Source organism: Rhynchophorus ferrugineus, unplaced genomic scaffold (genome assembly GCF_030347505.1).
Source record: "Rhynchophorus ferrugineus isolate W39M unplaced genomic scaffold, kcgeb_rfMv2 rfM3, whole genome shotgun sequence".
Taxonomy (NCBI): Eukaryota; Metazoa; Arthropoda; class Insecta; order Coleoptera; family Curculionidae; genus Rhynchophorus; species Rhynchophorus ferrugineus.
This window is the reverse complement of record NW_027472582.1, coordinates 60,436,725-60,462,204: the sequence shown is the minus strand read 5'-3', so window position 1 is coordinate 60,462,204 and position 25,480 is coordinate 60,436,725. Positions and strand designations below refer to the sequence as shown.

The window sequence follows — 25,480 nt, the reverse complement described above, 5'->3', positions numbered from 1 at the left end:
TCCATCGTCACTGTTATTAATATTGTTATTACTAACTGGCCGAAAATCGCATAAAATTCCGATATTAGATAAGCCCATACGGGCCATACGGCACTGGACTAAATGCAGCGAAATATCCACTTAAATATCGGCTTTACTTTTTAAGGATTACTTTAGACCTTTATTATGGACACGGTTTGTGGCGGAGTGCTGCGCGGCTGTTTGGAGGAGCTCACAGAGCACGATCGTGTGGCCTAAATAAATAATAGCGATAGCGTTAGTCGGTAGCCTACCGACAGTAGGTTATTCCACTGGTCCACGTTACTTCCATGGCTCGCACTTCCATTTTAGTCTTTTTTCATTTATTACAACAAGAATTCGTGAATGTTAAGTGAGATTTGTTTTCTGGTAAGTAATAGAAAATATTTTAGTATTTTAATGATTTACATAATTATTATATGGGAGCTTCATTAGCTTTTTTTGGGAGCTCTGCAGCATTGAATTGCGCTTATGCACTAGCCGCCACTGATACAGAGTATATTTTTATTAAATATATAAAATAGAGGCCTTCGATTTCCCAATAAAATATGATAATATTCTGCAATTTACCGGAAAGAAAAACAACTTCCGGTATTACGACAATTAAATTAAACTGAATCCAACTAGGTTTGATATACGATTATCTTTACTTATTTATTAGTTTATTAAATTAGTATTAAAAAAACCTTATTAAATAACATTACATTATATTTTTTTAGATTTTGATAATTATTTATTATATTAAAACAAAGTTGTCAATTGATTAAAAATTAAATTTAATTATTTTGCACTCACTAAAATGAAAATGATAAATAATGACGCAAATATTATTGCGGCTAAAAACGTGTGAAAAAATTAATATTATAACTCGTCCAATTTGATGTATGCAAGACAAAAATGAAAAATTGTTGACCAGTAGAATTGTCATCTTGCCGATCCTGGGTGATTGATTAATATTCAGTTTAACGCAGGTACGAGTTTTTTTTTATACATGAAATATATCTTGTAGCTGATCTGAAAAAGAAACCATTAGTATTCTGTGCTCAACTCGTCAAAACAATTGTTTTTTATTATGTTATTTGAAAATTTAACATTCTAAGTTTCCATAGTAATGGGGGAATATACAAAAAACAGTATAGTAAACAGTGTTTTTCTTCTTTTTCTAAATTACTAGTTTTAAAATCACTGGACAGGATTATGTTTTATTATTACTCTTAGTAGTTCCACAATTCGACAGAGGGCAATAATTATTTGTTATGATTATATTATATATACATGGCATGTACAAAATCACTTCATTAACTGTACAAAATACTATTTTCATTAATTAGTCTTATTTTAAAGCTTATTCTATAGTCTATATATGCCAATAATCAGATCGGAAGGTGTTAGACGTTTTAGTTATGTATTTCACTGTCACTTCGCATATTTAGCTGATTAGCGAGTACTTTGGCATGCACTGATACTCTTTCGATGTACTTCACACAAGTTCTAGAGAAATATCGCGTGGTATCACTTCATTTGAAATATAGTAGGCAGCATGGACAATGGCACGTAAGACTTTATTTTAGAACCGTATGATGGATATATTAGACTTGCCAGCGGTTCCCCAAAGTTGGATTCCATATGACCAACTAGGAATGAGTATAAATTTATACAATAATACCTTGTTATCTAATGGTAACTTGGTTTATACAAAGATATTGCTCCCTGCTTGTGAGGGTGGACAATTATTAATATAGACTGGTGGACGTGTTCTTCTATGATGTGTAAAAATTATATGACTGGATTTTGTGTTGGCTTTATACGCCATATTTTCAAACACATTGTATTTGATTTAGGTGTATTTGTGTATTGTATGTGGAGTGTATTGAGTCATTGATGCTATGGCAAGATGTTCATGAGAGTCTAAGACTGCTGTGTCGTCTACGTACGTTGCAACAGTGGGTATTTTAGTTATAATTAAATCAGCTCTGTACAGAATAGTACTGGACCCAGTGCGCTACCTTGCGGCACTCCTGTATATATTTCATGCAATTCTGTATGTTCATCGCCTTGTTTTACTGTAAAAAAGCAGCTGAAAGAATAAAATAAGCTATTCCAATCGGTCTGTTAGATCGCTCTGAGCTTAAGTATTTCTGCTTACACTATAACTAAATTAATAAAAGCATCGTAGATATTTTTGTAGTCATGTAGACCTAACAAATTATCTCATAATTTTTATCTCTGTTTAAAATATTATAGAAATAATTATGAATGTGACTTTTAACGGTGCCAATACTAGTTGGCTACTTATGATTCTATCACGTTTCTCATACTTGTTACGACATGGCCTGCAATTCTATTCAGTATTATTAGATGTATTCTAAAATAGTGTAAGGTTAGGGAAAAAGTAATTTCGTTTTTTTTTTCTTAAAATTGCATATTTCTATTAAGTTGCATTTTCCAGACTTATTCAATGAAACCATACCATAGTGCGTTCGAAACTAACAGTCCATAAAGTATTCCATATACAAAACCAGCGCCATTTGTTTATACAGTCAAAAGGAATCGCGCTTTGAAAATTGAGATTGCGAAACCTCGATCTTCCGGGAGAGAAGGAAATTGTGAAATTATTACATATATATCATCTTGTGATATAGTTCATAGAAACATCGACCATGAACTGGTTTCGAACCAGTGTACCCGAGATACCGGTAAAGAAACTAAAAGAGCGTGGTTGTCACCTCTGCTCGACACCCAGCACCAAAAACAATTGCCATATTTGGCAACATGTTTAGCCCCCTCCTCGAACTGAATTTTCCAAATGTGATAACTTAACATGCACAAGGGCTTTTCGAGCTCTATGAAAGTTCATTTATGCAGCCGCGACCGTCAGATTAACTACGTTTTTCAATCGTGTCGATTATGCTGCGAGTGCTGTATGCTGCACAACCCGTGTTTTCAAAAAAAGTAAGTTTTTCACAGAGTATTCCAGTTTTCTTTCTAGTGTTAGGACATAAGCTGGTACGTCGCGTGCTATCCCTTCGTACCGTGTGCACATGTCATACTTCATCCAAGCATAGTTTATCATTGCTATCAGATATCGCTATTGTCTTTCATCATTATTCTCTAATAACACGTTTAGGCATTTTTATCACTATCAATTGGCCTTAATTATCAGTATCATCACCGTTGTTAATCAACCTGGTCGTTAATTCCTTTAATAATTATACGGCTGATTTAAAGTTCTTTATATCTTACTTTTATTCTCGAAAATTAGTTGCTCACGTACTTTTTTATCTATTTCAGAACTGTCGCCCGACTACTTCCTCAATAGACGTTTACCACCTGTTTACTTTTAGTTTAATTGATTTATTGTTGTTTGTAAGTACTTTATATGATGTTCGTTTTAATTGTGTATGTATTTACTTGTAACTAAAATAAACAAATATTCTTTAAAAATAATTTATATTTTTTATTTACACCCACATAATAAAATTCGTTTTACACCAATTACATAAGACTGGATACCAAAATAAGCTTGATATTTAGGTTTCATATGAATTAACAGTGACACATTTAATGGATTGAGTTTTCAGTGGTGAATTGCTGCTAAAGTTAATTCAAAGTATTTTTGTTACGTTTGTGGATGATATATGGTCGGTAAATGTGGAAAAATCATGACAAACGCACTTAAATATGTGTATTTGCAATAATTTGCTTTTACTGTAGTAAACATTGACCAGCCAAGGATACGGAAATTGTTCTGTAATGCGCATAATGCGTACCATCGAAGACACTTCCACATACAGACAGTGGCCCATTTGTCCAAAGACAAATGCAAAAAATGGAGTTCAAAAACGTGGAATAAAAAGAAGAAAACTGAATATTGTTTAATTTTAATATACTGATAAATAAAACAAACAATGAAACATTTAACGTCTGATGAAAGAGCACAATATCGGCAATATGTTACAAAATTACCATAACATTGGAGCTCCAATGTCTGTCAAAATGTTCTGCATTCATGTCTTGATTTTTTCCCACAAAATTTGGGTGACACAAGCGACGGCAAGTGCAACTAGACCAAGATATAATGAAAATTGAAAGGCGATACCAGGAATTTCGGGATCATATTGAGCATAATACGATCATTGTTGGATCCTAATGCGTGAAACAGCAATATAAAAGTCTCATTTAAACCTCTGTTCATATCTGATTTATACTTTTTAATTCAATACATGGCCGTTAATGGCCAAAAATAGTAAAATAATGAATTTATTGAATATTTCGTAAAATTAAACTAATTTTAAAGACAGGCTACTGATTTGGACCTTAAACAGCTTTTGGTTGCTCAGCTCCAAAACCGTGTGTAGCGACCTTGAGGCATGTCGAATTTTACATCGTGGAATAATGGTCTACAAAATACCCAGAAATATAATCCCAGATGTTGAACACGGGCGGGGTGCTAGCAGCGCCAACTAGAACCCGACAACGAATAGCTGACGGCAACCCCGAGACGTTTATCTGAGATGTTATTGAAGGGTATTTCGATTCATTCAGTGCTCAACCATCGTTTGGTTTAGATGTGCCACCATCGACTGCCCAAGCCTCGTCACCAGGTAACTCCGCTGCCATCCGTTTTATTATTTGTATTTTTCACATTTTTTCATATAGCCAATAAATAACGGTCACATAATGTAAACACCACTGTTTCATTTCGTTTTACCTACATTCACCGAACAATATTATTTACCCCAAACGTGTATACGTGTATTATGAGTTGTGCAAAAGATATGTAATTGTTATAATTGTTTAGATATATAGATATATAACTATTTTATCCAATTCATTATGCATTATAATCTTGTACTTTATGATATATTCAGCCTTCTACAATAAACCAGTACTTTCTTACGAATCAATATTATTAAAAGTAAGATATGTACCTACGTAATAACATCTATGATGACGAATCGACTGGTATATTCTTTTGTTTTATATTTATGAAAAAATTGTACCAGCTTATTTATCAGTAAAATTTACTACTTCTAGGGTCAACTATGCCAGTTAGTTCGTATTCGAGAAAAATATATTTTAAGCTGTTTACTTCTAATTATTTACAACGGCCGCTATTGATCACAAAACAATAGAAGCAGCCTTGAGTACGGTTTCAAACTCGAGTTTTCATTTCGTTAATCTTGAAAAATTACGGGTAGAACGCCACGTACGCACTGTAACAATTCAAAGCTTTCATTCTGATGTAACAGTTTCGATAATATCGTACCACCAAACTAAGACAATTTCAGATATATTGATATAACCTATCTGGTATGCGGTAGATCGCTTTCCTATCATAACTATTTCAAGTTTGTTTAGTTTTATTTATCATGTTTTCATCGGTGTAACTTTCAGAGCTATTGATTTTGAGAACTAGGTCTAACATTCTGTTATTCTAACGTCTGTTCTAACAGGTTAATTGAAGAATCCCCGGCCTGACACATAAGTGACGCTACTAGAATATCTGTAAATCCATATGTCTTTTAGTTGGCCCTAAGCATTAAAAGATGCGTGTATAAATTTGACAGCTGTCGGATCGTTAGTTTGTCAATTATAACATTTTGAGTGAAGCCACTTTTGTTATCGTGAAAAAAATGGATAAAAGGAATTTCGCCTGTTGATAAAATATTGCTTTTTGAAAAAAAATGCAGCTGAAACAAAAACTTGGCTTGATGCCGAGTTTCCGGATAGTGCCCCAGGAAATTCAACCAACCAAGATTGGTATGCTAAGTTTAGACGTTGTGAAATGAGCACCGAAGACGCGTTCGCCGTCCGTGGACGCCCAAAAGAGGTTGTTACCGACGAAAACATTTAAAAAATCAACAAAATAATTTTGAATGACCGTAAATTGATATTTAATAAAATAGCAGACACTCTAGAGATATCAAATGAACGTGTACATTATATCATTCACGAATATTTGGGTATGAGAAAGTTCTGTACAAAGGAGGTACCGCGCGAGCTCACTTTTGACCAAAAACAACGACGAGTTGTTGATTCGGAGTAGTGTTTGACGATGATAAGCATAATAAATTCGAATTTTTGCATCGATATGTGACAATGGATGAAACATGGCTCCATCATTTCACTGCAAGTCCAATCGACAGTCATCCGAGTGGACTACACACGATGAACAGTCGGCTGGCAAGGTTATGGCGTCTGTACTTTAGGATGCGCATGGAATAATTTTCATTGACTACCTTGAAAAAGGAAGGGCCATCAACAGCGACTATTATATAGCGTTATTGGACCGTTTGAAGCACGAAATCGCCGAAAAACGGCCATATTTGAAGAAAAAGAAAGTGCTGCTTCACCATGACAATACACCGTGTTACAAGTCAGTGAAAACGATGGCAAAAATCCATGAGTTGGGCTTTGAATTGCTTCCTCATCCACCGTATTCTCCAGATCTGGCCCTCAGCGACTATTTACTGTTCTCAGATCTCAAAAGAATACTCGCTCTGAAGAAATTTTCGTCGAATGAAGGGGTGATCGCCGAAACTCAGACCTATTTTGAAGCAAAGGACAAATCGTACTACAAAAATGGTATCGAAAAGTAGTAGGCCGTGGACTTTTCAATTGACCTGTTATATGGTACATCAAAGCTCCGAGGCAATTTCTCTCAATTTTTGGCAACACACCGAAAATGTGTTGTTGGTTGTAATGGTTGTAATGATGGAAGAAAACTCATTACTCATTACCTGTGGCCAGATTCGAATAACTCATGATGAACGATTCCTCTTCGATCCCATTAAACACTTAAAATCATCTTCCTTCTGGTCAATGTTAACTTTGAAGTCGTTTGTGAAACATATTGTTTCTCGCACATAATCGACTTTTCATCGCATTCAGTGTTAATTAATGTGAAAGCCAAATATTTCATTTTAGTTTCATAGTTATTTCGTATATTTAAAAATTTCTTCGGGACCGGGCAAGACAAGTAATAGAAATATTTCTTACAAATGATTGATTAAAAACACTTTCACATCCTAGTCTTTTGCAGGTTGAAGCGAGTATCTAGATCTGGAAGGGTTTGTTGTTCCTGACATTTGGTCAGTGGTATTTATGTTCTAATGGTGGGAGTCAGATCTGAGTACTGCAGCTATTTATGTATAAGAGGCTAGCTGGAAGCTTCCACTTTAGATATAACCTCAACATGCTTATTACTAGATATTCTTACGTGGGAAGAAATCCATGTTAAGGGTACTTTAAAGATTAGAAGACGGAAAGTGGGGACCAATAAGAGATCTTTTAATAATTATTCTCAGAAACTTGTCAATTATATACAATAAAGCAGCCAAAATATATCAAGATTATTCTGCTTTTACATGTCATTAAATTCAGTGATATAAAGATAAACAAGTATTTGGTCAATACACGTGTCGCCCATTATATTTCGACATAACAATCATCATAAACAGTTTCGTGTAGCGAGTTTCAACTGTTTTGAAAACAATTAATATCAGTGAACAAGACGTTAGTTTGTTATTATTATTATATGACGCAGTTATTTTTCGCAATCGACACGCGAAAATGATGAAAACCTTAAATGAGATAACGAAAGTGTGTTCGTATATTAGTTAATCTATGATGTTATATGTCAGTACCATTTCCTATCAGAACTAGTTTAATCATATCTCAACTGCAATGTGTTTATTATTGCTGTGGTTGTATTTTAGTTAGTCATGATTGCATACTTATATATTATGCAGTTTATTACCGCTAAATACTAAAATTACCATAATTAATGTACAAATAAACACATGTATTTAATGGTACCCGAATAAACATGATCTTTGCAAGGTAATGATTAAGAAAAAAGGTTGACGACTTCAAAACAAAAATTGTGACTGTAATTTTAAAGACTAGCGCGATCCTCGTTTTCTTTTCGAAGGTCTATATTACTTTATTTATAACCTTGAAAATAGTTAAATGAATGTTGATTGTTATGTATATATACTGATTCAAGCTAATTATATTGTAATTTGCGATGTAAAAGAAAATGTGTTTGATGAGTAATGTAAGACAGCTTTGTTGATTTTATGTATGTTTTAGGAATATTTATAATATCTAATATTTACTCGGCAAAATTAATTAAGATGTTAATGATATATTTTAGTATTTATAATTTTCGTGCTAGTATGGAGTATTCAGGGTATGCCTACTCGGAATTGAATGAGATAGAAGCGGTAGTATCCCAAGGTAGTGTGTGGGTACCAGTCCTTTATCTAATGTACCCCCATGATGCCACACAATGGATAATGGTGACAATACCTACTTTTGTTGATGATACTTCCGCAATGTATATTCGTGAAATCCACGAGAAACCACCATTGATATTATAATCATCAGTAAAAACACCTGGGTCCAGCCACAGAGAATCATTTTGAATGAGACTAATTTCGTCCAGGTGAATTTTACAAGTAAAACACATCCTTGTTAGAATCAATAAATTATAAACAGAACAAGGAAGAACTTAGAAGAACGTAGAGGCTATTTCTAAGAAATTCTACCTTGTCAATATATAATGGCATTTAGATATGTTATGTTTAGTTATACCAAGAAGACCAACCTGGATATGATTCAGCGGCCTCAGAACAAAATTTGAGAAAAATTGTTAATGCCACTTGCATTTTCAAAAATAGCGATCTCCATAAGTATTATAAAACAGGACATCCAAAAACTTGCTAAGTGTAAACTACACAAATCGGATAAGACCACTTGAGGTACTACAAACTATTACAAAAGCACGACATGGTGCTAGTGTACAGGTTAATATTAGTTCAAATAACTTTTAACGGGATTATTTTTTTATTTGTGCTCATTTAAGACAATAAAACTCATTGAGCAAATAATTGTTCAGATTGTAATTTTAGCAATATTACTGAGGTGTTATTTAATAAAACATTAGTATTATGATTAAATGCGGTCTAGTGAGTAATATTCACTCACTTTACTACTAAATCATTTGGTTTAAGAGCAAAGATATATAGAATTTCATAGTCTGATACAGGCTATGTTAAGAATTAACTGGGTAGACTGCATGTCTTTTCATATTGACCACTAATCAATAGTAAGCTTCGAATAATGAACAGTCAAATACAGCCATGTTAGTAAGAAATTTAAAATAAGTGCAATAATCTTGATCAATTACTAAAACATTGATGATGATAATACTAGTAATACTGTGTCATATTCGAAAAAAAAAATTGCATAGATTAATACTACATACATTTAATTTATTCATTACAGTAATGCCTAATAGACTTCTAGTCATTTATAGCCTTTAGTCTAAATAAAATAGCTTGATATATTACTAAAAAAATGTAACATAGAAATGAAAAAGAATTCTAACAATAGAGACAGAAAATAAGAATGAAACAAATAGTTGGACAAACATAATTCCAGTACTTAGTACTTCAACAATCTGTCCAGTGGGCAGTCAGTGTTTCTTTATGTAAAGTATTATATACATGCCAATAGCCAAAACTTTTTTAAACAAATTATTAATCATTTTAATTTTCATAATAATTATTATTACATAAAAATTATTTTATAATACCCAATTCGCCATGCAAATAAACATTGCTTAATAAACACTTATTTTTGGCAAAATGAGTTTGTTTTACTTAGCATAATTCCCTTCAAGAGTGATGCACTGATTATAGCGACCCTCCTCCAACTTTTCGATACCTTTTTTATAGTACGATTTGTCCATTGCTTCAAAATAGGCCTCAGTTTCGGCGATCACCTCATCATTCGACAAACATATTTCCCAGCGAGCATTCTTTTAAGATCTGAGAACAGGAAATAGTAGCTGAATAATAGCTGAATCCACAGATCATTCAAATATAAAAGTAATTCTACTTCGTTATGTATAATTATTATAATAATATTCAGTAATTACCTTTTTCCTTCGCTTTCTTAAAGTTCGTCAAGGAATTTATATATCTCCGTCTCCCTTATAGTACGGTTTGAAAATATAACCACACATAAAATTAACTACCCAAGCAATTATCTCCGTCCTTTCCTCTCTCACAATTTATACAGGAAAGGATTCATACATCTTCGTCTGACATCACGAATTAAAGAAAAACCGTCGAAACGTGCATTTGACTGAAAATAGTAATTACTATTTTCAGTCTCTAGTTTTTTGACTATCGACTGTTTCGACTGTTTTCAGTCGATAAAAATTGTGAAACAGTACTGTAACTATAATATGATCATCATGATATAAGATGACTTATTCATATAATGCTATAGTTCCACAAAATATATAAATTATAAACAAGATAAGCAAAAATACTAACAAAATATGATAACATGAAATTCAAATAAAGTTAAGTTGATTTGAAATAAAATAAATAGTTATACTGTTACACAAATATTAAGTTAATGATTATAGTTTAGAAATAAATGATGAGAGTTATTTGTATTATTATGTATTTATTGTAATTATGTAGACGCAATAAAATTCACTATAATTAGAAAGAAAACGTGTTGACTTTTTAACTTTTAATGTAAGTACATCCCAAAGCTTAACACATAACGTGCATAACGTTTTAAGACGTTAAGCTTGTTGGAAATTTAAAACAACAGACATACTGACATGACTAGAATGGTTGTTATTTTGTCAGCATAGTACTGTTTTTTACAAACTACGACTGAAAATATTCAAATTGGAATTATTGAAATTATTTTATCGTATATATCTTGGAGTTCATAGTATTTAACAAGGAAGTGAAAGATGTTTTGTTATTAAAACTTTTTACTTTGAACCTCCATGAAAGGAGCTAAGTCAGCAAATGTAATATAAGCCAGATAAATACAGAAGAGACTATAAAAAAGTGAACAAATTATACCATATACTGGCTTGGTGTTTATTATTTGTTTTCTTATATATGCAAAAAAGTCAAACATAACCAGGCTAAATTGAAATGTTATTAATTTTATTTAAGTGTGCCTGCGATTAACTAACCAACCGTAAATTATATCATGTTCACTTCCTTGTAATCTATATAGTAGTGTTATTGGAACACGTTCAGTTCAGCTTGAGATGTTGAGGACAGCACGTTTTATCTTGGATATTACAAATAATACATATCAATATTTAATAAAATTTTGCAAAGGTGTACCTATGAAAAAAAGTATTGAAAAGGAAAAATATTCAATTAAAATGTGTCCACCCTCTACACCGAAAGTGTTACTAAAATATTTCGCTTGGACACACCCCGTATATAACTAATCAAACAGTTTATGTCGGTAAAAGCAAAAACAACAGACGAAAGTCGAATAATCGGAGAATACCGACGAGACGGCAACAACGCATCATTAGAGAAAGAGAAAAGCCTCGCGCACCGTGACCTCGACAAAATCCAGCGCGAGGCGGCGAAGGACCGCGGCGTTTCGTTTCATCCACGTGGGCCGTCTTCAAACACCTAGTCGAAGAGAAACCAGTTGTTTTTTTTCGCAGGACATTCGCAGCAGGAGACGATAGACGACGATTTAGATGGGTCTAGTTTTATGATTCAAACAACGAGAGACGTCTCGAAGTCGACACGAAGCACACGCGCGTGTGTTAACGAGAAACCGCTCAAGTAGGAAGGTGCGAGACATCGGCTGTGACAAAGGTCAAGACTTGTTTTGAACTTATTCCGACGATAAATTTTAATGAATGTCTTATTGTGCGGCGATAGGAGTTCCATGTTATTTAAAACATACTAAACGGAGATAGTTATTAATATATTATTCCTAATTAAAAACGAGGAAAATATTTGTTGTCTTGGTCACCGGAGTGGAATTGTTGGGCTTGTTTTTAATTTGGGAATATTTGTTTTTATTAGTCTCGTTCGGCTTGGATCAAGAGTTAAATAAAATGGTCTGAATTAGATTTAATTACAAAGTTATACCCAAATATGCTTAGTATAATTTTAATTTACAAATTAATTTATTACTATTGTCGTCTTGCAGCAATACTCAAGCAAAGCGAGCACGGGATGTAAAAGGTGGTTTTATTTGTTAATATTTTCTTGATATTTTTTTCCTAAAACATAGACAGTACCTACCATTCAAGGAAATCATAAATCGTTCCGAATTGCAATGGACTTTCATTTGCAATTCCATTTTGCAGTTCGATATTTTAGAGATTTAATTTTGGTGTCTAAAAATTAAACGATAATGTAAAGGAACTATGCTGAATTGCCGCTTCTTTTTAATTGTATGATTTGTCGAAAATTTATCAGAAATAATTACCATGAATGGTAACGTTGTCGATCTTTCTTCGGGAGTTCTACTTGATAGATGTGATCACGTGCATCATGGTTTGAGTTGGAGAAGTAAGTGCACTAGCAACAGTCCGGTCATTTATTTATTTATATGAGAATTCTGCTTAATCCTAGCGAGACCGATAACCTTAGTGACAGCAGGTCTCGCGTGTTACTTCCCTTGATTGTCATTGCTCGCCATTATTGTTAGTGTTAGGATATAAGATGGTACGCCGTGAGTTATTTTCCCTTCGTACCGGATGCACATGTCATATTTCATCCTAACATAGTTTATCATTGGTATCAGCTACCGTTATTGTCTGTAATTATTGCTAACCCTCCTAGTTACTCTAGCATTTTATTGTTTACCATTGTCATCGTCTTTTATCGAGATTATCAATATCATACATTACCTATATTTGTTGATACATTCATTTATGCATACTATTATTATCGATACAATCATAGCTGCCAGTATTTTAACCGTCAGTATCATTATATTACCTGACAATATAAGTATCCATCTAAGTAATATTTCAATTATATTTTAATTCATCCTTTCGGTATTATTATTTTGGTTCCTTCAGTCTTCTCAATTCCTGCGTGTTGTCCAGGGGCATCCACGCTGGTCTGATTTAATAACCTTATTACGTGTTTTAAAGAAATATCTTGGACAACTTCGTAAATTCATTTGAATTCGAGGTAATCGTGCAGTTCTTCGCTGGCTAGTAAGCAAAAAGCTCTGGTAATTAGTCATAGAACTTTGTTTCGGCAGTGTTGGCTTACTTACACTCCATAGGTCCAAACTGGCTTTATAATTGGCTTATAAACCTATCTCTTTGAGTTTATGAGTTGAGGAATTCCAACCGAAATAGGTTTTAAGTTTTGAAAATGTCCCTTGATGCAACTGTAAATTTTCTCTCGAAAAGATATGACCCCAGGAGTTGACAATAGTTCCGCGGTAGCTATTTCCCCACCTTGTGGCTAAGGCCCAAATACAATACCCGTTAAGTAATAATGAAACAAATTTTAATTTATTTAACTGGGTACTCTGAAAGTTATTATAAATGTTGGTCCCCTTTTCGGTAACTAGAATTTATCTAGACCAAACCAGCAAGTTAATATAGGACGCCAAATAATAATGAAATAAATTTTAATTTATTTAACTGGGTACTCTGAAAGTTATTATAAATGTTGGTCCCCTTTTCGGTAACTAGAATTTATCTAGACCAAACCAGCAAGTTAATATAGGATGCCAATTAATAATGAAATAAATTTTAATTTATTTAACTGGGTACTCTGAAAGTTATTATAAATGTTGGTCCCCTTTTCGGTAACTAGAATTTATCTAGACCAAACCAGCAAGTTAATATAGGACGCCAAATAATAATGAAATAAATTTTAATTTATTTAACTGGGTACTCTGAAAGTTATTATAAATGTTGGTCTCCTTTTCACCAATTAGAATTTATCTAGACCAAACCAGCAAGTTAATATAGGTCTTCGGCATATGGACTGGCTAGCGAACACCTTAGGGACTTTTCCAAAAGGTACGCAGAATATTAATCAGATGGCTTGCTCCTTGTCGGATTTTGTATTTTAGCCTATAGCCAATAAATGACTTCAAACGATTCCATAATCTAGACCACTGCGTTGCAAAGCAGGCATATCATCATTTCTATCATCAATCTTTTAATGAGATCTTGGAGATAATTATGCGGAATTTTATTTCCATAATAGTTGTCTAAAGTGGATCTAAATACTACTGTTCTTCATCGCCTTGTTTCTTCTCGAACCACCGATTTTACATTCCTCTCCTTAGTTGGACCTATTATTTCTTCCATGCTGTCAATGCTCTCTATCGTTTGTCACAATGTCTGCAAAAGTGTTTAAGCTTGTAATAAAGCACATATAATTGTTACCGTTTGTGCCTACTTGAGGGGCAATGAATTTGGTTTCTCGAACTATGAACGCATTTAACAGAGTTTTAATAGTTTGTCTCTTTAGCATTAACAAAAAATATGTTTGAAAAGAAAGTTAGTGAATAAATATAATGAGATGTCAATATTAGATATATTTATTTAATTATTGTTTCCAGCAGATGACACTCCTCTTATTATCTTTATATAACTTATTCGAAACAGTGCTGAAATTATTGGGACAACAATTCGTTCAGACCTTTAAGGGTCAAAAATGTTGTTTCTATTATTTCAGGTCTAATATTACGGAAAAGAAATTTTTTTTAACATGTTGCAAATAACATTAAGTCGCAGCGTCGTATATGGATTGAAATGTTATCTTTGGATCAAAAAACTGACTGAGCAATGACCTTATAATACTGAATAAATGTTTGATCTTAATGAAATAATCATATTGTGGTACCGGGACATGGTTATCACTATGTAAGATTTAAAAATGACCGAAGACTGTAATTATGGAGCCCACATTAAGTCCAAACATGAAAAACTTTAAAATACTGACATATATAAGGCATATAATCTCAAAATAAAACACGTAGGACCAAATTTAAACCCAGGGTGTCAACCAAAAGGCATATTTAAATAAAACAACTTAACATCTTAAATAAATAAAAACAGAGATCAAAACAAGTTATAACAGGTGGGTCAAAAGTCTCGCTGCCATTTTGATTGCGCGCCATTTTGCTATGCAATGTTTAGCGCAGTTTCGCTTTAACGTTTGTGTTGTGTGGACGTCCAGATTTCATTATGCATAAATATACGCTACAAGAATGAGCAGAAATAGTGACAATATTTATTGAAAATAATCGTTCCATTATTGCCACTCAGCGGAAATTGCGTCAAAAATATCCTAATCGTCCTGTGTCTCACAAAACCACAATTTATCGTTTACATGCGAATTTTCGACAGTACGGTACAACAGCAGAGAGGCCTCGCTCTGGAAGACAAAGGACGTCTCGTAACGCTGAAAATGTGACCCTGTTGCGCGGTAGTGTTGCAGAGTCTCCAGAAACATCAATGGGGAGACGAGGTTCCCAGTTACACATATCTGCACGCAGTTTAAGGCAAATTTTGAAAACTGATTTGAAAATGTTTATGTACTAAATTCAATGAGTCCAAAAATTGCTACCAAGAGATTCTGATCAACGAATTGAGTACAGTAATGCAATCCTAAGGCTGTCTCGTAAAATTGAAGATTTTTCGTCTAAATTGACAATAAGCTATGAAGCCCATTTTCTTCTCAGTGGCCACGTCAATAAACAGAACAGTCGATTTAGGGGAATACAGAATCCTCAATTAATTCATGAAATATCATTGCATTCACTAAAAACAACTGTATGGTGTGGTTTTCATGCTGGAAATATCATTGATTGACCAAGGTGTTTTAGTTACTGTTACTGCTGAACGGAACAAAGACCTGATGACCTGATCAATTTTCTTGTGCCTGAAATGTAAGAGCAAGGACTAGAGGACATGTGGTTTCAGCAATATGGGACCACAGCACACACAGCTCGTTCAAAGATTCAATTATTTATTGACATTTTTCCACGAAGACTAATTTCGCGAAGTGGCGATTTAGCATTGATATCCGGATTTAACAGCACCAGACTTTTTCTTATGGGGTATTTTAAAATCAAAAGTTCCAAACCAACCAACATCTTAAAAATAATATTCGTCACGAAACTGAAGAAATTCAGTCTCAGATGTTGCAGGATGTTTTGAAAAATGCCTTAAAAAGAGCCGAAAGGTTGCATAGCGGTCACCATTTACCCGATATAATTTTTTAATCATAATAAAAAAAAAATGTAATGTAAAAGGCCACATAAACTTTTTATGAAAACTAGAATTACTTATATGTTCTTTGAGCAAAGTTATGGCAAATAGTAGCGGGACTTTTGCCCACGTTGTATAACAGATACTTACACAAAATTCTGAAAACCAAATGAAAACGTACCTGACCAACCAATTTACAATGATGAACTATAATAATATAATAATACTGACAGATAATATTACTGGTAGCTAATAGTCCGGATAATTATTTATGCTGACGGATCATAGTACTTATAAATAATAGTAACCAAAAATAATGGATGATATTGATAATCTCAACACACAGACAACGACGGCGTCATCAATAGCAATGACGGAATAACCATGGTGGTTAACAACAATCTTAGTTCATAACAATTAATACAAGTTAATAACAATGACGGACAATCATAACAGACAACAGTAATAGACAAAACAACATAAACCCAGTAATAGCGATAATTGATAACAATGATAAACATACTAAAATAAATCATTTTAAAAAAACACTATATAAAAAGGGTTAGACAAGGACATTTGTAATTGCTTACTAAACCGCCTGTAAAATTGTGTGGCTCTAAAACTGATTGTGTTATAGATCGACCCTTGCATTTACCAAAGTCGTCATCCAACAGGTGTATAACGCGAAGCTATTGCCACTCTCTGAAGTATTACTTCTTTCACGTCTGTAGCTATATTAGTATGGTCATGGTCTTTATTTGTATAAAAAATGATTTAATAGAGAAATAATTGATGTAGAAGTGTAAATATGGATACATTTAGAAGAGTTTTATGGCGTTAAAACCTTGATAGTGTATACTGTATAACATGTCAATTGAAAAGTCCCCGGCCTACTATAATAAAACACATTTTAGGCAAAATTAGTTTTTTTATATTCAACATAATTCATTGCCAACAGACTGTTGCGTTTCTCACGCGTTGGAGCGGGTTTATCGTGTGCAGTCCACTCGGATGACTGTCGATTGGACTTTGGAGTGAAATTACGGAGTTATGTTTCTTCTATTGTCACATATCGACGCAAAAACTCGGGTTTATTACGCTTGATCATCTTCAAACACTGCTCCGAATCTTCAACTCGTCGTTGTTTTTAGTTAAAAGTGAGCTCGCACGGGACCCACTTTGCACAGAGCTTTCTCATACCCAAATATTCATGAATGATATGATGTACAAGTTCAGTTGATATCTTTAGAGTGTCTGCTAATTCATTGAATTTCAATTTACGATCATACAAAAACATTTTATGGATTTTTTAAATGTTTTCGTCGGTTGATTTTCCTGGGGCAGTGTCCGGAAATTCGGTATCAAGCCAAGTTGTTGCTTCAATTATATTGTTTCCCTTCAAAAAGCAATATTTTATCAGCACGCGAAATTTCTTTTTATCGATTTTTTCACAAAAGTTGTATACAAAAAAAGTTAATAACAAAATTTGCTTCACTCAAAATGCTATAATTCACAAACTAATGATCCGACAGCTGTCAAATTTACACACGCATCCTTTGAGAGTTACGGCTAACTAAAAACATTTGGATTCAATTCTAGTAGCGTCATCGATATGTCAGGCCGGGGACTTTTTAATTGACCTGTTAGCTATTGCTATATAATAACTAAAATATGTGTCATTTATAAGTTTTTGTTTATATATATATATATATATATATATATATATATATATATATATATATATATATATTAACAATAACTTATATTATTGTTAGTATTATTATTGTTAATATATATATATATATATATATATATATATATATATATATATATATATATATATATATATATTTAAACAAGTTTAACTTTAATTATTAATGCATAAACAAATTAAAATGATAAAGAACTGTTTTGATTTATCATAGAAACTAAAATAAACACGTGAAAACCCTAAAACCCATATTTATAATTGTATGGAATTTGCATTACTAAGGTCAACTAATATTATGTCTTAATTAGATTCTACGTATTATATAGATATACAGAGACATAATGAAAATGTGTCAACGAATAGGTAGGCTTTATCAAAAATTATAAATTCCAAACATTTTGTGGATAGTTTGAATTGGTTCTTTGGGAGCATTATGAGAGCGACACTTCTCAGAATTTGTAGATATTTCGTGGACATAAATTTTTCGGCTGTACTAGATGCAACTCTAAGTGAGCACCTAATACTTCAGTATTTAAAGGCATTTAAAACGTATGCTTGAAATTTGTCATGAACAAAAAGTTGTGTAAATTAATAATTCTTCAATTTTGGCGATCATGGCGGACGAAACAATTCATGTTGCTACAGAGTCTCAACTGGTAGTTATTTTCAGATATGTTCGCGACGGTGAGTCAATTGAGCGTTTTTGGAACTATTTAATTCTTGAAAAATGTGATACAGAAACACTTAGTAAAACAATTTTAAGCGTTATAGATCGTTTAATTCAAAATTCACCCCACAAACTGATTGCAGAAAGCCCTTTGCTCAATAAGTACACTAGTATGAGCACTAATTAAATTTGATTATGTCTAAAGCTGCTTACTCAAATCAGCAAGTATATCTTTTCTGTCCAGCACAATCGCCAGACATCAACATAATTGAAGCATTATAGAGACTTTTAGAGCAGATAGTGAGGAGTCGATTTCCATCTTCAACATCACTGAAGCAATTGACGGATGTTTTGGCACATTAATTAGATAAATATTACTCTATACATCTAAACAATCTGCGAATCTATACATCTTTTTAACATATAATTATAATTAATCATCATCTTATTAATAAATACATATTGCGAATATGATTATATCATTTTGCCCATCTCCTGTAGATTATAAAATTATAATTATTAATTTTCGGTTACAACGGTGTTAAACCATATAACGAAGATGAAAATTTATGACAATGAGGATACCCTCGTGTTTATTTAGGGTGGCAGGAAAACACCGGAACCCACTGCCTTGATCATGCTACCGTCACTATTGCTACCGTCACTATTTATAATTGTATGGAATTTGCATTACTAGGGTCAACTAATATTATGTCTCTATCAGATTCTGCGTATTATATAAATATACAGAGACATAATGAAAATGTGTCAACGAATCGGTAGGCTTTATCAAAAATTATAAATTCCAAACATTTTGTGGATAGTTTGAATATAGTGACAGTGAATATAATGAATTCTTCTAGATAATTGAAAAAAAAAGTTTAATACAAAAATATTAAATTTAACTTCAACTAAAAATGGTAAATAGGTATAAGAAGATATAAGGTAGGGTCCAAGCTAATTATTTTTCTGATTTTTTTAAATATTTAATATAATACAAAGAAAGGCAAAGACAAAAGAATGTTAGTTACGAAGCTCTACTATACATATTTTCGAGAATGTTATTATAGAAACTGACCCATTAATGCATGCTTTGTTGTACTGTTAAGCGATAAATTTAATGTTATTTACCAATTATCTATCAAGAAAAGTTTCCGTACTTTTTTCCAATTATTCATATCTAAATATAACATTTGTATTTACTTATATTTTATAGCGTTGATAAATGATGTCTACTTGACTGACTAGACAGAAGGACTTGAGTAGACATTGTATTTAAGGTTTTACATACTAGAAGTTTTTTTTAATTAGAAATATCTCGACTATCTATCATTACCTAATTAAAATAAAAATTATAATAATAATATCAACAGTAATATAGAATATATTTATTATGATTTGATTAGACTAACATTAGACATGGATAACAGATTATTAAACCATCAAACATAATTTTAATATGGTTAACATGATTTATATACATTTTGTTGAACAGAAAATAATTAAAACAGCCAGTCCTCTTCTCCTATTCAATATAATTTGAGTTAAGTTTGTTATCATTAGCAAAATGTTCAATTTCTAAAATATATATGAAGAGTTCGTTTTGTATTTTCGTCACTTGTTTTAAGTGGTTCAAATATAATCAGGACACAACATGTTTGTTTGGTCTGTCTACGTCATTAGAGTTTTTCCATAGGTTACTAAGCTATATGAATAGTACCCATTTATATAAAGACTTTCTTTGGCCCTGCAACGGACCTACTCTTTGTTAATTAATGGTAAGCTACTTTCTTCCAAGAATATAACCCTCGCAATTCTTGCGTTGCCATGAAAGAGGATAACGTCAAACGCTAAATTCGTTCAATTGGTTTGGATACACATCTGCAGTAAAATCTGCTCATACCACATTAGATACAGTAAGATTTTTTGCCTCGTAAGCATTAAAAGTACGTATCTTGAAATGGCATTTTCAATCAATTTGTGTGGTAGCAGTGCATGAACAGTTTACTCTTCATTTGCTAAGCAATCTGAAAGTTTTTTGGAGTTTAAGGAGGAGTTTAAGTTTTAGTTTAAGTGGTTTAAGAATTGTTTAAATTAATAACAATTATCATATTCATCAATAGATCAAAATACATGCAAACATTTAATTTTTTCGTGGAACGATTCGAATAAGCTCCTATATATCTAGTGTCGAATATGCTGAAGCAATTCGTACATTAGTTAACTGGTTTTAATTATTATTTGTGTGAGCTATGTGAGCAAATATGTTATCTTGAATGGAAATTTTTTCCACACATTTTTATCTCTCAAAAATGGTAGAATAATAATCTAAGTTTACTATTTTACCAGTTTAACAGGTAACTTGTGAACAAAATTCCCTTCGCATTAAAAAAAAACTCATGCTAACTATTTCTTGCTTTCTTATCATGTTTAATTGTCAGTAGCCCAATTGCCATCCCTCTTGATCTGCTATTCTTAACAATAATTCATTCTCAATGCCAGATAGATTATCATAATACTTTTTAAACAACATCAAAAATCACATTGTGGACATATAACCCAATAGACAATCGCACATTCACTAGTACTATTAGTACCGAGCGGTATAAAAGACCACAACGGTTATGTAAAATGTTATATAATGCAGCGTTACGGCCCTGACTATCGCAACCATGTGGAAGTCATCTGTTTTAAGATTACCTGGATGATGCACGAGTGAATTTGGTCTGTTTCCTAATAGATAAAAACCTCAGTGTCACTTTGTATCGCCATTCAACAAGTCGCATCTTACTTTTTATAAAAAAAAATAAAATTTTAAAGGAAATTAATAGTTTTTGTGTTCTAACCCTTTCACATTTTATAACTTTTGATTTGAGATAAACAGGTCAATGGAAAAGTCCCCGGCCTACCATAGTAAAGCACATTTTTTGGCAAAATTGGTTTTTTTATTCAAGATAATTCCCTTTAAAAGTGATACACTGATTATAGCCACCCCCCTACTTTTCGATACTATTTTTGTAGTGCAATTTGTACTTTGCTTCAAAATAGGCCTCAGTTTCGGCAATCACCTTTTCATTAGATGAAATTTTTTTTTCAGCGAGCATTCTTTTGAGATCTGAGAACAGGAAATAGTCGCTGGGTGCCAGGTCTGGAGAATACGATGGATGAAGAAGCAATTCGAAGCCCAATTAATGGATATTTGCCATCGTTTTCACTGAATTGTGACACGGTGCATTGTCTTGGTGAAGCAGCACTTTCTTTTTCTTCAAATGCTGCCGTTTTTCGGCGATTTCGTTCTTCAAACGATCCAATAACGCTATGTAATAGTCGCTGTTGATGGTCCTTCCTATTTCAAGGTAGTCAATGAAAATTATTTCATGCGCATCCCAAAATATAGACGCCATAACCTCGCCAGCCGACTGTTGCGTGCAGTCAACTCGGATGGCTGTCGATTGGACTTCGGAGTGAAACGACGGAGCCATGTTTCATCCATTGTCACATATCGACGCAAAAACTCGGATTTATTACACTTGATCATCTTCAAACACTGCTCCGAATCTCGTCGTTGTTTTTAGTCAAAAGTGAGCTCGCGCGGCACCCATCTTGCACAGAGCTTTCTCATACCCAAATATTCGTGAATGATATGATTTACACGTTCAGTTGATATCTTTAGAGTCTCTGATATTCATTAAATTTCAATTTACGATTATTCAAAATCATTTTATGGATTTTTTAAATGTTTTCGTGGGTAACAACCTCTTTTGGGCGTCCACTGCGTTCACCGTCTTCGGTGCTCATTTCATCACTTCTAAGCTTAGCATACCAATCCTTGATGGTTGATTTTCCTTGGGCAGTGTTGGCAAACTGGGCATCAAGCCAAGTTCTTGATTCAATTGCATTTTTTTCCTTCAAAAATCAATATTTTATCAACACGCGAAATTCCTTTTTATCCATTTTTTTTCACAATAACAAAAGTTGCTTCACTCAAAATGCTATAATTCACAAATTAATGGCTAACTAAAAAACATATGTATTTATATTATTCTAGTAGCGCCATCTATACGTCAGGCCGTGGACTTTTCAATAGTCAGTTGTTTCTAGCTACAGAAGTTTGTTTTGTTAAACAAACCGTTAACAAATTATGGCCATATCATTTATGTAATGGTATTGAAGGATGATATTCTCCTCTTTATTCAATTATTTGAGTATTATTTAATAATAGCAATTATGCAGATATATTTGGGAAACAGTTATAGCATGTAAACTGCATTAACTACATAATTTTACTGTACTTAGTGGAAAGCTTGCAATAACCTAGCTGTAGTTATGTAAAATAAAACTGGACTTTTTAAATTTAAGCAGCGCTTATAATCCTTTAGCGTATATGTGCTAAAATGTGCATAGTTGTCTAATAATATATTGTTATTTCATTAGCTTAGCATTTCAGAATATGACATTGTATCAAATATTTACTATGTATCGAAATTTTTATGAACTCAGAGAACGTCAAAGTTACGTTATAATACAATGTTTATATTAAAATATATTATGCGAAGCAATAAACCGCAGAGATATTCTGATTGAGAACCATATCATCGAATAATAAATATATATTTTGTTTTCCGGAATAATTTTATTTAAGCATGTAATATCGGCCTAATAATAAGTGAATATAAATGCAAGTAAATATTAGCACATGTATTTCTATATAATATGTTCGCGTAAATATTTTGTATAAATTACTGAATAATTACTCTAATTCTAGTTAGTCCAGTCATTAAAATGCTTTTGTAGAACATTCTTTTAATGTTTTACTGTACATATTACTGTATATTGAATAGGAATGTTTTTATCATACTGGTTAGTTAATTGGACTAATAACAATAGAGCATAAATATCTGAACTATTTATTTGTATCTAGAGTAACAATACATATGTTTATTAGCCTGATATCCAACTGTTTATATGCAAAATATTTATTTCACAATTAATTTAATTGTATGTAGTAAACACACGTGTCTTATCGATCATTTAATTTTATTTATGCACGTATTACATTATACAAACTGACTGGTGAGTTTGAGAGATTGAACAGTTTAAAAATTCGTAAATGTATTAGATTTTTTTGGCAAATTTAATATTTAATGTTTTTTATAAAATACACTATATAACAAATATATATATATATATATATATATATATATATATATATATATATATATAACAACTTATATAACAAATCTTTCGCAAGTTAGCTCATCAGTGCGTCATTTAATAGGATTCAGAAGTCCTGAGAGGTATTGTGGGCGTACCCGAATACTATAGGACTGATTACCTACATCGAGACCTTCAGATACCCACAGTCAGTCAAAAAATTAAGAGAATTGCAAGAGGACATGATGAAAGACTCCATTCTCATGAGAATATTGAAGTAATGCAGCTTTTGGATACCACCAGAACAGGACACACACTCAAAAGAATCAAACCATCTGATATTGTGTAGTGTTATGTAGTGAAGTGCATATAATAAAAAATACAGCAGTGACATGTATAAACATTATTTTACCAGACACTGAGATAGGGCCGATGGGTCCTCCTAGTTATATACCTAGATTTAAGTTATCCTAAAGACAAATTGCAGGTTAGTCGGGAACGACTAGTAACAATGTAGTAATTAAATAATAATAAAAGAAAAACTAATAGGGGATGAATTGTTGATTATATTGGACGTTATTCTTAAATTCGTTGATTATTTGTATGTTATATAAAATACGTCATAAGTGTAGATAAAATAAAGGTTAACATTTTAAAAGTGGATTTCGCTGTCGATTCTTTTTATATGAAAAATAAGTCTGTCAGCGAATATGAAAAGTGATAAACCTCCACAAATAATTAAAATCAAAGCCTTCAGCTGTTTAAGGGTATGAACCAAAGGAATATTATTTAACATACATTTGTCAAGTCATGGGGTTTTGATATCAAATGAAAACACAACCTCCAGAAATTTAAATAGTACTTGAATACATTATAGGTATAGACCAGATAGAATACATGGGCTGAAAAATCCCGGGCCTAACACATAGAACCTATTATTATGCTAGGAGTGAATTTACTTTTGTTATTTTCAAAACTATGAATCAAAAACAATTTTGGTGTTTTAATTTTGAATTGCTTCTTGATGGGAAAATATACCCTTCAAGCGAACCAACGGCTTGACAAATGTTACAAGAATTGCGTCTCATCAGAAACAACAATAAAACGTTGGGGTGCTGGCTTCAAACGTGATAGTAGAGACACCGATGATGCAGAACTTAGTGGACGTCCTATAGAGGTGGTAACACCAGAAATATTACCCTCCAAGAAATGAAGTTGCGTGAGTTAGCTAATATGGTAAAGATATTAAAAGAACGTGTTGATTTTATATAGCATGAACATTTGACTATGAAAAAGCTCTGTTCAAATTGGAAGCCGCGTTTGCGTTCACTCTGCTTCACTGTTGTTGAAAAACAAGAACGTGTTAATGATTCTGAGTAGTCTTTGATCACGTTTAGACGTAACAAACCGGAATTTTTGCCTCAATATGTGACAATGGATGAAACATGGATCCATCACTTCACTCCGGAATCAAAACGATAATCATCTGAGTGCCCAGCAACTGGTGACAGGCTACTTTGAGGCAAAAGATAAATCGTTCTACAAAAGTGTTATTGAAATGTTAGAGCGGCGCTGGAATGATATCAATGGTTCAAAATATATTCTGAATTAATTGAGTATTTTTAATAGAAAAATTGGTTCGCTTTTAGTTATTGGGGCGCTGATGAGTTCACAGACATAGTGCCTTTGCCAAAATGGCTTAACTGGCAGATGATTTCGATATCGTGTTATACAATCTTACATTAGATGTGCTTAGTACAAAATTATCAATTTATAATATATATTACTATTATTCTGTTGTACTTACATCAATATGCAAGACGAGTGCATGATGAACGTATTACTAGGTATTTCCCAAATCAACATTAAATTA

The 25,480-nt window shown here is 32.6% G+C and overlaps 2 long non-coding RNA genes across 2 annotated transcripts; both read left to right on the top strand.

The window, feature by feature from the left end:
* Positions 1 to 248: 248 nt before the first annotated feature.
* On the top strand, positions 249 to 3,462 carry LOC143192979 (uncharacterized). Its single transcript, XR_013004918.1, has 2 exons — positions 249 to 387; positions 3,310 to 3,462. It is a non-coding gene; the product is annotated as an uncharacterized LOC143192979 (long non-coding RNA).
* An 8,813-nt stretch (positions 3,463 to 12,275) lies between these two features.
* LOC143192670 (uncharacterized) lies at positions 12,276 to 24,268 on the top strand. Its single transcript, XR_013004854.1, has 2 exons — positions 12,276 to 12,551; positions 23,732 to 24,268. It is a non-coding gene; the product is annotated as an uncharacterized LOC143192670 (long non-coding RNA).
* The last annotated feature ends 1,212 nt before the right edge of the window (positions 24,269 to 25,480 follow it).